Raw genomic sequence first — 12,152 nt, forward strand, 5'->3', positions numbered from 1 at the left:
ATAATTCATTTTAATTTATATTATTTTAGTATATTTTAATTATTTATTTTATTGTAGGTTAATGTATTTTAATTACTTTCAATTTATTTTCATTTATTTTTATGAACTTATTTCAATTATGATTTAATTTATTTTACTTTATTTTATTTTAATGTATTGTAATTTATTTATTTAGTTTAATTTTATATCATTTATTTAATTTATTTTTATTTCTACTTATTTTAATTTTTTAATTTATTTTTTATTCAATTTGATTTATTTTACTATATTTTAATTTATTTAATGTAATACAACTTAATTTATTTCATTTTATTACATTTTAATTTATTTCAATTTTATTCAGTTTAATTCTTTTAATTTATTTTGATTTAATATAATTTATTTCGTTTTGTTTTATTTCGATTTAATTTAATTAATTTCATTTATTTTCTGTTTTATTTAATTTATATTAATTTAATTTATTTTATCTTAATTTAATTTATTTTTTTTAATTTAATATAACATAATTTATTTTTATCAAATTTAATACAATTTGATTTAACTTAATACATTTTATTTTATTTTTTTATTTTAATTTAACCTATTTTTAATTTAATGTAATTTTATTTCAATTTATTTAATTTAAATGTAATTTATTTTATTCTAATTTAGTTTATTCTAATTTTACTTACCTACCTACAAGTGACTTTTAAGGAACCCGCAGTTTCATTGCCGCCGTCACATAATCCCACCATCAGTCCCTATGCTGTGCAAGATTAATCCACTCTCTATCATATCCCACCTCCCTCAAATCCTGCCATCTACGTCTCGGCGTCCCCAAACATCGTTTTAATTATAATAAACGAGAGTAAATATAAACTTAGTTGTCCTTGCTACAAGCAGCGATAGATCTCAGTGGTGAGAGGTAAAAACAGGAGCGTGAGAGAGCACGGAACCGAAGTGGAAAAAGATTCGAAAAGAAGAACATCAGACTAAAGGCAGAGGAAAGAAGCGCAGGTTAGAATACCTAAAACAAAACGGATTGGAGGGCAGAATACATTGTGACTTGGTAAATGACGGAATAGGAAGCAGAGCCTTTAAGACCTGCAAACTCTGCAGTTAGTCAGCGATTTCTACTGAACTATTGGACGGATTTTGTTCACATTCAGTATCTACGAGTTAATTTATCAGGGAATGATGTACATGAAATATAATAATTTTAGTACTAGTTTGTCTGTGTACAGCGATTTATACTAAACTATTGGACGGATTTTGTTCATATTCAGTATCTACTAGTCAATTTATCAGGGAATGATGTACATGAAATATAATAATTTTACTACTAGTCTGTCTGTGTACAGCGATTTCCACTAAACTATTGGACAGATTTTGTTCATATTCAGTATCTACGAGTCAATTTATCAGGGAATGATGTACATGAAATATAATAATTTTAGTACTAGTCTGTCTGTGTACAGCGATTTATACTAAACTATTGGACGGATTTTGTTCATATTCAGTATCTACTAGTCAATTTATCAGGGAATGATGTACATGAAATATAATAATTTTACTACTAGTCTGTCTGTGTACAGCGATTTCCACTAAACTATTGGACGGATTTTGTTCATATTCAGTATCTACGATTCAATTTATCAGGGAATGATGGACATGATATATAATAATTTCAGTACTAGTCTGTCTGTGTACAGCGATTTCCACGAAACTATTGGACGGATTTTGTTCATATTCAGTATCTAAGAGTCAATTTATCGGGGAATGACGTACATGAAATGTAATAATGTTAGTACTAGTCTGTCTGTGTACAGCGATTTTCACTAAACTATTGGACGGATTTTGTTCATATTCAGTATCTACGAGTTAATTTATCAGGGAATGATGTACATGAAATATAATAATTTTAGTACTAGTTTGTCTGTGTACAGCGATTTATACTAAACTATTGCACGGATTTTGTTCATATTCAGTATCTACTAGTCAATTTATCAGGGAATGATGTACATGAAATATAATAATTTTAGTACTAGTCTGTCTGTGTACAGCGATTTCCACTAAACTATTGGACAGATTTTGTTCATATTCAGTATCTACAAGTCAATTTATCAGGGAATGATGTACATGAAATATAATAATTTCAGTACTAGTCTGTCTGTGTACAGCGATTTATACTAAACTATTGGACGGATTTTGTTCATATTCAGTATCTACGAGTCAATTTATCAGGGAATGATGTACATGAAATGTAATAATGTTAGTACTAGTCTGTCTGTGTACAGCGATTTCCACTAAACTATTGGACGGATTTTGTTCATATTCAGTATCTACGAGTCAATTTATCAGGGAATGATGTACATGAAATATAATAATTTTAATACTAGTCTGTGTTCAGCGATTTCTACTAAACTATTGGACGGATTTTGTTCATATTCAGTATCTACTAGTCAATTTATCAGGGAATGATGTACATGAAATATAATAATTTTAGTACCAGTCTGTCTGTGCACAGCGATTTCTACTAAACTATAGGACGGATTTTGTTCATATTCAGTATCTACTATTCAATTTATCAGGGAATGATGTACATGAAATATAATAATTTTAGTACTAGTCTGTCTGTGTACAGCGATTTCCACTAAACTATTGGACGGATTTTGTTCATATTCAGTATCTACGAGTCAATTTATCAGTACTATTCTGTCTGTGTACAACGATTTCTACTAAACTGTTGGACAGATTTTAGTCTTATTCAGTATTTGCGACTAAATTTATTAGGGAATTATATGTGTATATGAAACTTTTAGTACTAGTAGTCTGTGTGTATACATCTGAAACTTGCCTTTGATGAACTATGAGTCACCGACATCTAATGTACCGTGCTCTGAATTAAAAGGAAATGTGAGAGGTGTCTATCATGTGAACTTAGTGCACTTTTAAAATATTTGTTGGAATTGAAGTCTTAACCTGCTATAAATGAAAGCATGTTTCCCATATTTCTGAAACATCAAATTAAGAATTTAATGACAATGTACGAATATACTTAATAGACTTAGAATTGAGCTAAGAATTGTACATCATTGCTTTTAGTCCTACACTCTTTAAAAATGGAGACTACCTTTCCATTAATTAAGAATATCTATTTCTCTAAGTATCACTTCAGTATTAAGTGATGTTATTCGTAACTACTGTGCTCAATATCAAATAACCTATTTTTAAATGCAGTGTAGGGAAGAGTCGGGTTGTATCGGACATCGGGTAGTATCGGACAGTGCGTTTCTTTCATCTACCACACGATGATAGTACCTGATTGACATGGTTACGTTTCTGTGATGTCGCATAGAGAAACGTAACCATGTCATTCAGGTACTACCATATGTTTAGTATCGAACAGTGCGTTTCTTTCCATATGGTAGTACCTGAATGACATCACAGAAACGTAACCATGTCAATCAGGTACTATCATCGTGTGGTAGATGAAAGAAATGCACTGTCCGATACTACCCGACTCTCCCCTAAGTGAAAATTTACGCGGAATAAAGGATGCCTAATAAATTCTCTTTTTCCTTATTACTACGCTCTATTTTTCCCATTTGTCCTAAGGCTGGAAAACGTAAGTTGTATTAGTATGAGAAAAGTAAACAACAAAAATGCTGGAAATATTTAATTCTTTTATTTACAAACTTTACAATATCAATCTTTGTAGAATGCCCAGTATCAATCTTAATACTGGGTGTTCAGTTCAAAGTGTGTCATAGCTCGCTGTATGTCGTCATATGGCTAGCCGATGAGCCTAGAGAATTCAATCTTCCTACACTTCCGCAGAGGCGTATTACCTATGTGCCAGAGAAGTTGCCTAGCAAGTACGGCGTTCATTCAGAAGAGAATTTACCGATACGTACGGTAACGCCGGTAGTGGCAGGAATGTGAACTGTTTGGAAACACGTACTGAGGTGAGTTGTTTTCTTACTGTCGGGATATGGGGAGAGGGTTAAGACGATTACTTACGTACAGTATTTTTTGACATTAACTTGGACGGTCAAAATGGACACGGAGCATTCGATATGTGTTGTGGAATGTTGCGGTACGCAACCGATGATAACAAATAGCCTGCGTACGACTTGCCCGCGCAAAACACAGTTCGAAAGAGGTTATGGTACCACACAGACCGTACAGACCGCCATCTGTTGCTACGACGTTCAAGTTATACCGTACACGTTCTCAAGTTCAGATTGAACGCCTTGATTAATAGGCAACTTCTCTGACATAAAAGCTGAAACTCGCTTCAAATCGCTGACTCACAACAGTGACGTCATGACATACTTTGAAATGAACACCCAGTATAAATCTTCACTTTTCACACAAATGAATGATGGCATGGCTACAAATATGTACATGCTGATATTTGGACAGTGCAATGCACTGCAGAATATATGGACAATTTTCAGTTTGGAACAACAAACTCTACGCCCATTTGCAGCACTGATTCTTTTCAATGTTGTTCGTGGAGGTATCATGTCTGACAAAGCCACAGCTATCTGGGGAACATCAACACATATTCTGCGACTTCAGTAGCAAGAAGATGTCCGAGGCCTTCCTTCACATGCTGTTTTCACTTGGGTTAAGCCTTTTCTGGGAAAGTGTACAGAGATTAAAATCTAAAAATTACAAGCCAATCAAAGTACAGTAGAAGCTCTTAAGTTCGACAGAAATAAGTTATACATTAAAATGAAATAAATCGAATATAACTAAATTAAATTAAATTAATTTAAAACGAAATGAAGTAAATTAAATTATAAAAAAGTAAAATAAATTAAAATTGAATTAAATTAATTTTATTAATAGCATTGCATTGAAAAAATGGAAATAAAATATATTAAATGTTATTATATTGAAAAATATAAAATAAACTTAAAGTAAATAAAATAAATAAATAAAACTTAATAACAATAAAATAAAGTAATACAGTATAATATAAAGTAAATTTAATTAAATTCCATCATAATAATTTAAAATAAAATAAATTAAATTCAAATAAATTATAATAAAATAAACGAGAATAAATTAAAATTATATTACACAAAATAAAATTAATCGAAATCAATTTAAATGAAATAAAATATAATACAATATACTATAATATAATATAATATAATATAACAAATTAAAATAAACTGAAGTAATATAAATTTTAATTGAACCTAATTAAGATATATTACATTAAATTGAAATAAATGAAATTAAAATTAATTAAAATTAAATATAAATAATTAAATTAAACTATATGAAAATAAAATAAAATCTGATAAAATATATTTAAATAATATAAAATAAAATATATTAAATTAAATCTCCTTCTCCTCCTCCTCCTTCTCCTCCTCCTCCTACTTCTCCTCCTCCTTCTCATCCTCCTACTTCTCCTCCTTCTCCTCCTCCTACTCCTCCTCCTTCTTCTCCTCCTTTTCCTCCTCCTTCTCCTCCTCCTCCTTCTCCTCCTCCTCCTTCTCCTCCTCCTCCTTCTCCTTCTCCTCCTCCTTCTCCTCCTTCTCCTCCTCCTCCTTCTCCTCCTCCTCCTTCTCCTCCTTCTCCTCCTTCTCCTTCTCCTCCTCCTCCTCTTCCTCCTCTATCTTCAGTATAAAGAACAAATCTCTATCCCAGAGCGATTGGACGGGAGTGGCGGGCAAAGTTTAAAAAAATTGTCATTTTGACCTTCCAAAACAGACTTTTTTCTACACAAGGAGAACGAAAAGCGGCTCAGAGGCCCGCCCTTTTAACTGTTGTATCCCCACATGTTCTCTAATAATCACCGCTAAAATCCAGCAAATCCGTCGCACTCTTTTCTAGCCTTAATTTTTGGGTTCCTAAATATTTTTAAGTCTCTAATTGCGGAAATAATGGCCATACCGAGGAACGGGATGCGGGCCTGTATTTCACCCTTGACTTACTTCTTACACGATAGCATCAAAATGGAAATCGCGAACACTTTCTGATTTTCGAGAAAAAAAGGGGAAGGATTTAAACCACTATTCCGCCGACATTCTTGCCGCCATAACTCCGCAGTACCTGAAGTTAGAACAAAGCCGATGAAGGCATTGAAAATTCCTCGTCGAACTCTATCTTCAGTATAAAGGACAACTCTCTATTCCCAAGCGTTTGGACGGGAGAGGCCGGCAAATTAAAAAAAAATGGTCATTTTGACCTTCCAAAACACACTTTTTTCTACACAAGGAGAACGATGCGGCTCAGAGGCCCGCCCTTTTAACTGTAGCATCCTCGCATGTTCCTTAATAATCACCGCTAAAATCCAGCAAATCCGTCTCACTTTTTTGTAGCCTTAATTTTTTGGTACCTAAAATATTTGAGTCTCTAATTCCGGACATAATGGCTTTAGCGAGGAACGGGATGCTGCCCTGTATTCCCCCTTGACTTACTTCTTACACGAACACTTTCTGATTATCGAGAAAAAAAGGGGAGGGGGTTCAATCCCCTATTCCGCGGACATTCTTGCCTTCATAACTCCGCAGAATATAGAGATAGAACAAAGCCGAAGAGTGCGTTGAATACAGCTCGCCGAACTCTATCTTCAGTTTAAAGGACAACTCTCTATCCCCAAGAGTTTGGACGGAAGAGGCCGATAAAATTAAAAAAAATGGTCATTTTGACCTTCCAAAACAGACTTTTTTCTACACAAGGAGAACGAAGCGGCCCAGAGGCCCGCTCTTTTAACAGTAGCATCCCCGCATTTTGCCTAATAATCACCGCTCTAATCCAGCAAAACCGTCGCACTTTTTTCAAGCCTTAATTTTTGGTTACCTAAAATAGTTCAGTTTCTAATTCCGAAAATAATGGCCATAGCGAGGAACGGGATGCGGCCATGTATTCCCCCTTGACTTACTTCTTACACGATAGCATCAAAATGGCTATCGCGAACACTTTCTGATTTGCGAGAAAAAAAGGGGAGGGTTTGAAAAACCCTATTCCGCCGATATTCTTCCCGCCATAACTCCGCAAATTATACAGTTAGAACAAGGCCGATGAGTTTGTTGAATACAGCTCGTCGAACTCTATCTTAAGTATAAAGGACAACTCTCTATCCCCAAGAGTTTGGACGGGAGAGGCCGTTAAAATTTAAAAAAATTGTAATTTTGACCTTCCAAAACAGACTTTTCTCTACACAAAGAGAACAAAGCGCCTCAGAAGTCCGCCCTTTAAAATGTAGCATCCCCGCATGTTCCCTAATAATCACTGCTAAAATCCAGCAAATCCGTCTCACTTTTTTGTAGCCTTAATTTTTGGCTACCTAAAATATTTGAGTCTCTAATTCCGGAAATAATGGCTATAGCGAGGAACGGGATGTGGCCCTGTATTCCCCCTTGACTTACTTCTTACACGATAGCATCAAAATGGCAATCGCGAACACTTTCTGATTATCGAGGAAAAAAAAACCCTATTCCGTCGACATTATTGCCGCCATAATTCCGCAGATTATGCAGGTAGAACAAAGCCGATGAGTGCGTTGATTACAGCTCGTCGAACTCTATCTTCAGTATAAAGGACAACTCTCTATCCCCAAGCGTTTTGGCGGGAGAGGCCGGCAAAATTAAAAAAAAAATGATCATTTTGACCTTCCAAACAGACTTTTTTCTACGCATGGAGAACGAAGCGGCTCAGAGGCCCGCCCTTTTAAGGGAATGTTCGTGGGCAAATTTGTGCACAAAACCGATCCTTCTCTCGCTCATTAAAATTGTAAAAATTTCTCAAAAAGTACTATAATATTATTAGTATCACAATATTACCAAACTTTACTCTATCTCATTAAAAAAATAATAACATGCCAATAGACTACAGTACTTACATTGTTCAAGCTAAATCCGGTGTTATTTTGATATGTCTAAACTTTATATTCACTTTAAAACAGCATGCTTAGATTCGTCCCCTGTATAATCCAATAAGTCGTCGAATGATTTCTTTGATAGTCGAAAATAGTTTTGAAAAGCTATTGTCTTCAGGTGAATCATCTTATTATAAACTGTATGGATCGAATTACCTTTCAAGTCAAGTGCTCACTATAAGATGCACATAATATTGTTTTGTCCTCCTAAGCTTCCTTATTTATCCAGATTCCAGAAGAAAGAAAACCAACAATACATCCTCACTTCTCGGTACCATCACAGCTACAGAGGAAGAAAGAGATTGTGCAGTCGGTGAGGTTAGTTTCTTACCAAATTCGGTTCATTCGCCCTGTAGTTCACTATAGTCTACCTGTTTTCTTTAGATGGGACTTGATAATAGCGTTGCGATCGGAAAAGCTACTGAATGTCACATAGCGTGGTAGGCCTGTTGCTATGGTAACAACGGTTGGTTGAGTTGCCAGAATTACAGTTCCCACGTGGCGAGTGCTTAAGGGGAGAGGATTGTATTTTTGATGAAAAATGACTAAATTAAAAAAAAAAATCTTTAAAATACTCTGTGATATGTGTGGAACGCCATTTTTTAAACTTCCTGCATTATGGATTTTTAAATCACTCGCCCCCTTTTATTGTTCCGGTAAATTAAATTTTCAAAATTTGTTTTCTTTAAAATACCCTTTGATATGTGTGGAATGCATTGCATAAAATTTTGTGGGTATTTGTGCCCTTATCGGATGTTGAGAAGTCATTTTTAAACTTCCTGCGGTATGGATTTTTAAATCATACGCCCGCTTTTATCGGTTTCCAGTAACTTCATTTTTTTTGCTACATTGCCAGACAAAATGGATGTAATTTCCGAACTATTAAAGATACATGCATGAAATTTAGAACATACATTCTTTGCACTATTAGGAAACTTTTCTCTGTAACAGAATTTTGTTAATTGATTTCATTTAAAAAATACGTCCGTTTGTTTGCAAGAAAGGAAATCAGAAAATTGTTACTAAATTTTAATTGTTTATTTTACAAACGTAGGGACTAATATCAAAATTCTGTTACAGACAGTTTGCAGAACATACTTTTACAAATACATTGCAAAAACTGTTTGAATCTATCTTCAAAAACGGTTTAGATATATCGGTTTTAGTACAATCCTGCATTGGGTATTTTTTTTTTCAAATTTGGGCCCCCAAATAATTTTTTTTTCAAAATATTTTTATTTGGTTGAGTTGCCACAGCTATGAGCTCTCTACATACAAAAAATTAATAATTTACACCAAATAGGAAAAAAGTTTAAAAAAACACCATCCTCTCCCCTTAATAGTTCTCTTGGCGACGTTTATTGTGCACACAATGTTAGCATTGGTACGTTTGATTCTCTGTCGATTTTGTATGTTTTTTTACCTTCGCGTCAATTGTCAATGTTTTAACGTCACCCATCTAACGTCAATTGCTAGCTTCCATCAGCTTACAGCGTAGTAGTCCATATTGGCAACATAGCCTGAGGTTCCAAGCTCGGCCGCTTAACTGTCATGTTCCATCTTAAAAAAAAAAGACAGGTATAATCGCTGCAACCGATCAATGCTATCGATCGCCTAATATGAAAGAAGTCTTAATTATAAAGCTCCTGACAGCCACAGAACAAATGAATCTCAGTGCTGTGAACCAGTTTCTACATCACGTACTATCCGTGAAACGTTTCTTGATCCTTTTTTGTTAACGTGACAAGGGGGGCGTAGGGAACTATTCCCGCCTTGCTTACAGCAGTGCTGCCAAACGGACCCGTGCCAACCAAAGGGAACTCAACACTGAACTAAACAAATAGTAAACACTGTTTACTAAACAGATTGTAATCAGTTCCGAACCGTTATTTCTATGAGCGTATTCCGAATCTTAGCGCTGAGCAAACTGATGGCATCACGGTGTTCCGAATTTCACCGATCGCTTCACTGATGCTCCAACGCTGTCGCACCGGTGCCATCGGCTTGCAGAGGTGGTGGCAGTCTCCATCAGCCGCCATCAGTGAATCTGATTGGTTCTTGTATAGGGCGGGAATTAGCAGACGAATGACATCGTGCACTGTTGTGTCATGGCGATGTGTTCTGCTTTAGTTCTGCTGTATTGTTTGTAATGAGCAACGTAAAAACAATATGTTAATGGCTTATGAGCGAACATGTCAACGGACCAGTTATTACTACCGGTTCAAGAAATAAATTGTTTATGATCTCTTTTCTTTGAACGAGATGACAGTACGGAAATTTCGCAAAATCTTGCTAGCGTAGCACAGACAACAACTTGTACAGCCACCAAGATAGCCATCGAACCTTCCAGCAGTTTTGTTCCCAATTCGCTGCAGCGTGACGTCATTGTTGTCCACCAGCCCGGTGAGATTCGGAATACTCTGTAACTCGTTGGTTTCGTGCATAGTAGACATACATTTCTTATATTGTTGCAAATAATGTGACAAAAAGGATGGCAGAGGATTAGTAGAATTTTTATAATCGCGTGTAACGTTTAATTGAGTCGCCTAGATTCAAACTGCACTTTCTCCAAATCATGACATATGGGATTAAGGTATGTTTCTGTGCAGAATAATACAGAGAATGTGATAAACTGCTCGTTTGGAATCAAACTGGAATTTATCTATAATACGAATATTTATTTTCAGTCAATGACTTTACTATTAATATATGTAAGGTGCAAGTCCTTGCATTACATGATTTAATATTGTATGAACGTTTTCGTCGGTTTCATACCAACATCATCAGATACAACATTCTATATAGCAATATCATCACTAACAGGTACATATGTCTCTACAAACCAAATATTATATATATATATATATATATATATATATATATATATATATATATATATATTAATAAGCATACAATGTGATAAAAACATGATAAAAACCAACATAATTAGGATATAAATGTGTCTTTCTTGTGTGACTACACCCTACTGTCAAATGATTAAAAGCACACGTGTGATTACAATACTTATACAAACATGTTTGCAGGTCTTCACTGATAAAATGATAAAAAAAAAATGAAATCTGTATACTATATTGTGTGAAGAGATGCATTCCAGTCTTTGAACTATATTAACTGATTTGTTCGTGCCTGCATTCTTGTTTTATCATTATTGCAAGTCTTTTCACCTTCTAAATGTATGTACGTCATAATATATAGACTGAGGTTGTGCCTTGAGTCTAATTATTCAAAGTTGTTATGGATATCATTTGTATCCGACGATATATTTCAATATTAGGTTGTCTTATCATGTTGAATTGCGGCATATACTTGAACGTGCATTATGAGCGGTGATGCTCTTCAATCTAAAATGGAATTAATAGAGTTATGTAATTAAATTAAATAATGTGTATTATCATTAAGTTGATGACTTAACTTTAAATGAAGAGTTATTCAAAATTTTATGAGATTAATTAAATTTCGTGTGACGTGTTGAGTAGATGGAAACTTACATAGTTAATTTACGGACGGTATCCAAATACTGTAGTTGGTGTGGACTATTATAGTAAGATGAATGTCAGCGTTCAAGTTTACCTGGAATAAGATAAAATGTAAGGACTTGCACCTTACATATATTAATAGTAAAGTCATTGACTGAAAATAAATATTCGTATTATATATCATAGACTTTTCTGAAAATTAATCAAAATGCATTGCAAAATATGGAATTTATCTGCCTTAACTTTAGTAGTAAAATTATCGTTTGAAGTCTGACTGAACTAGCTTTTCGTCTTTTCTGACAAATAAGATTTTTTTGATAAAGTGCAGTTTGATTCTAGACGACTCAATTGGTAGGTAGTCCTATGATTTCAAGTAATCATAGGTCACCGCTTGATGAGAATAAACTTAGCATGCTCATAGAACAAGAACTTTGACTTTTAATGAATATTGTAATCAGAGCAAGAAAATATAATGCGCAAACCACTAGTAACATTTTGATTGTAAGTTTTATTCTTCAATTTATATTTCTGTTTCGTTTAAATATATTTTGACATGTTCGTTCTTGTTTTATGTATATAATAGTTTTTTAATGTATTTTTGTTTCTATTATATTTAATAATATGTATTTTTGTAGTTTCCTAATTGTAATAATTGTAATAAATGTGTATTTAGATTAAAAAAAATAGGCCTACATAAAAGGTGATTTCCAATAATGGTATGCTGCGGATTGCATCGGCTGTTCTCAATAAGCAGTCAGAATTACAGAAAT

Source organism: Periplaneta americana, chromosome 11 (genome assembly GCF_040183065.1).
Source record: "Periplaneta americana isolate PAMFEO1 chromosome 11, P.americana_PAMFEO1_priV1, whole genome shotgun sequence".
Classification (NCBI taxonomy): Eukaryota; Metazoa; Arthropoda; class Insecta; order Blattodea; family Blattidae; genus Periplaneta; species Periplaneta americana.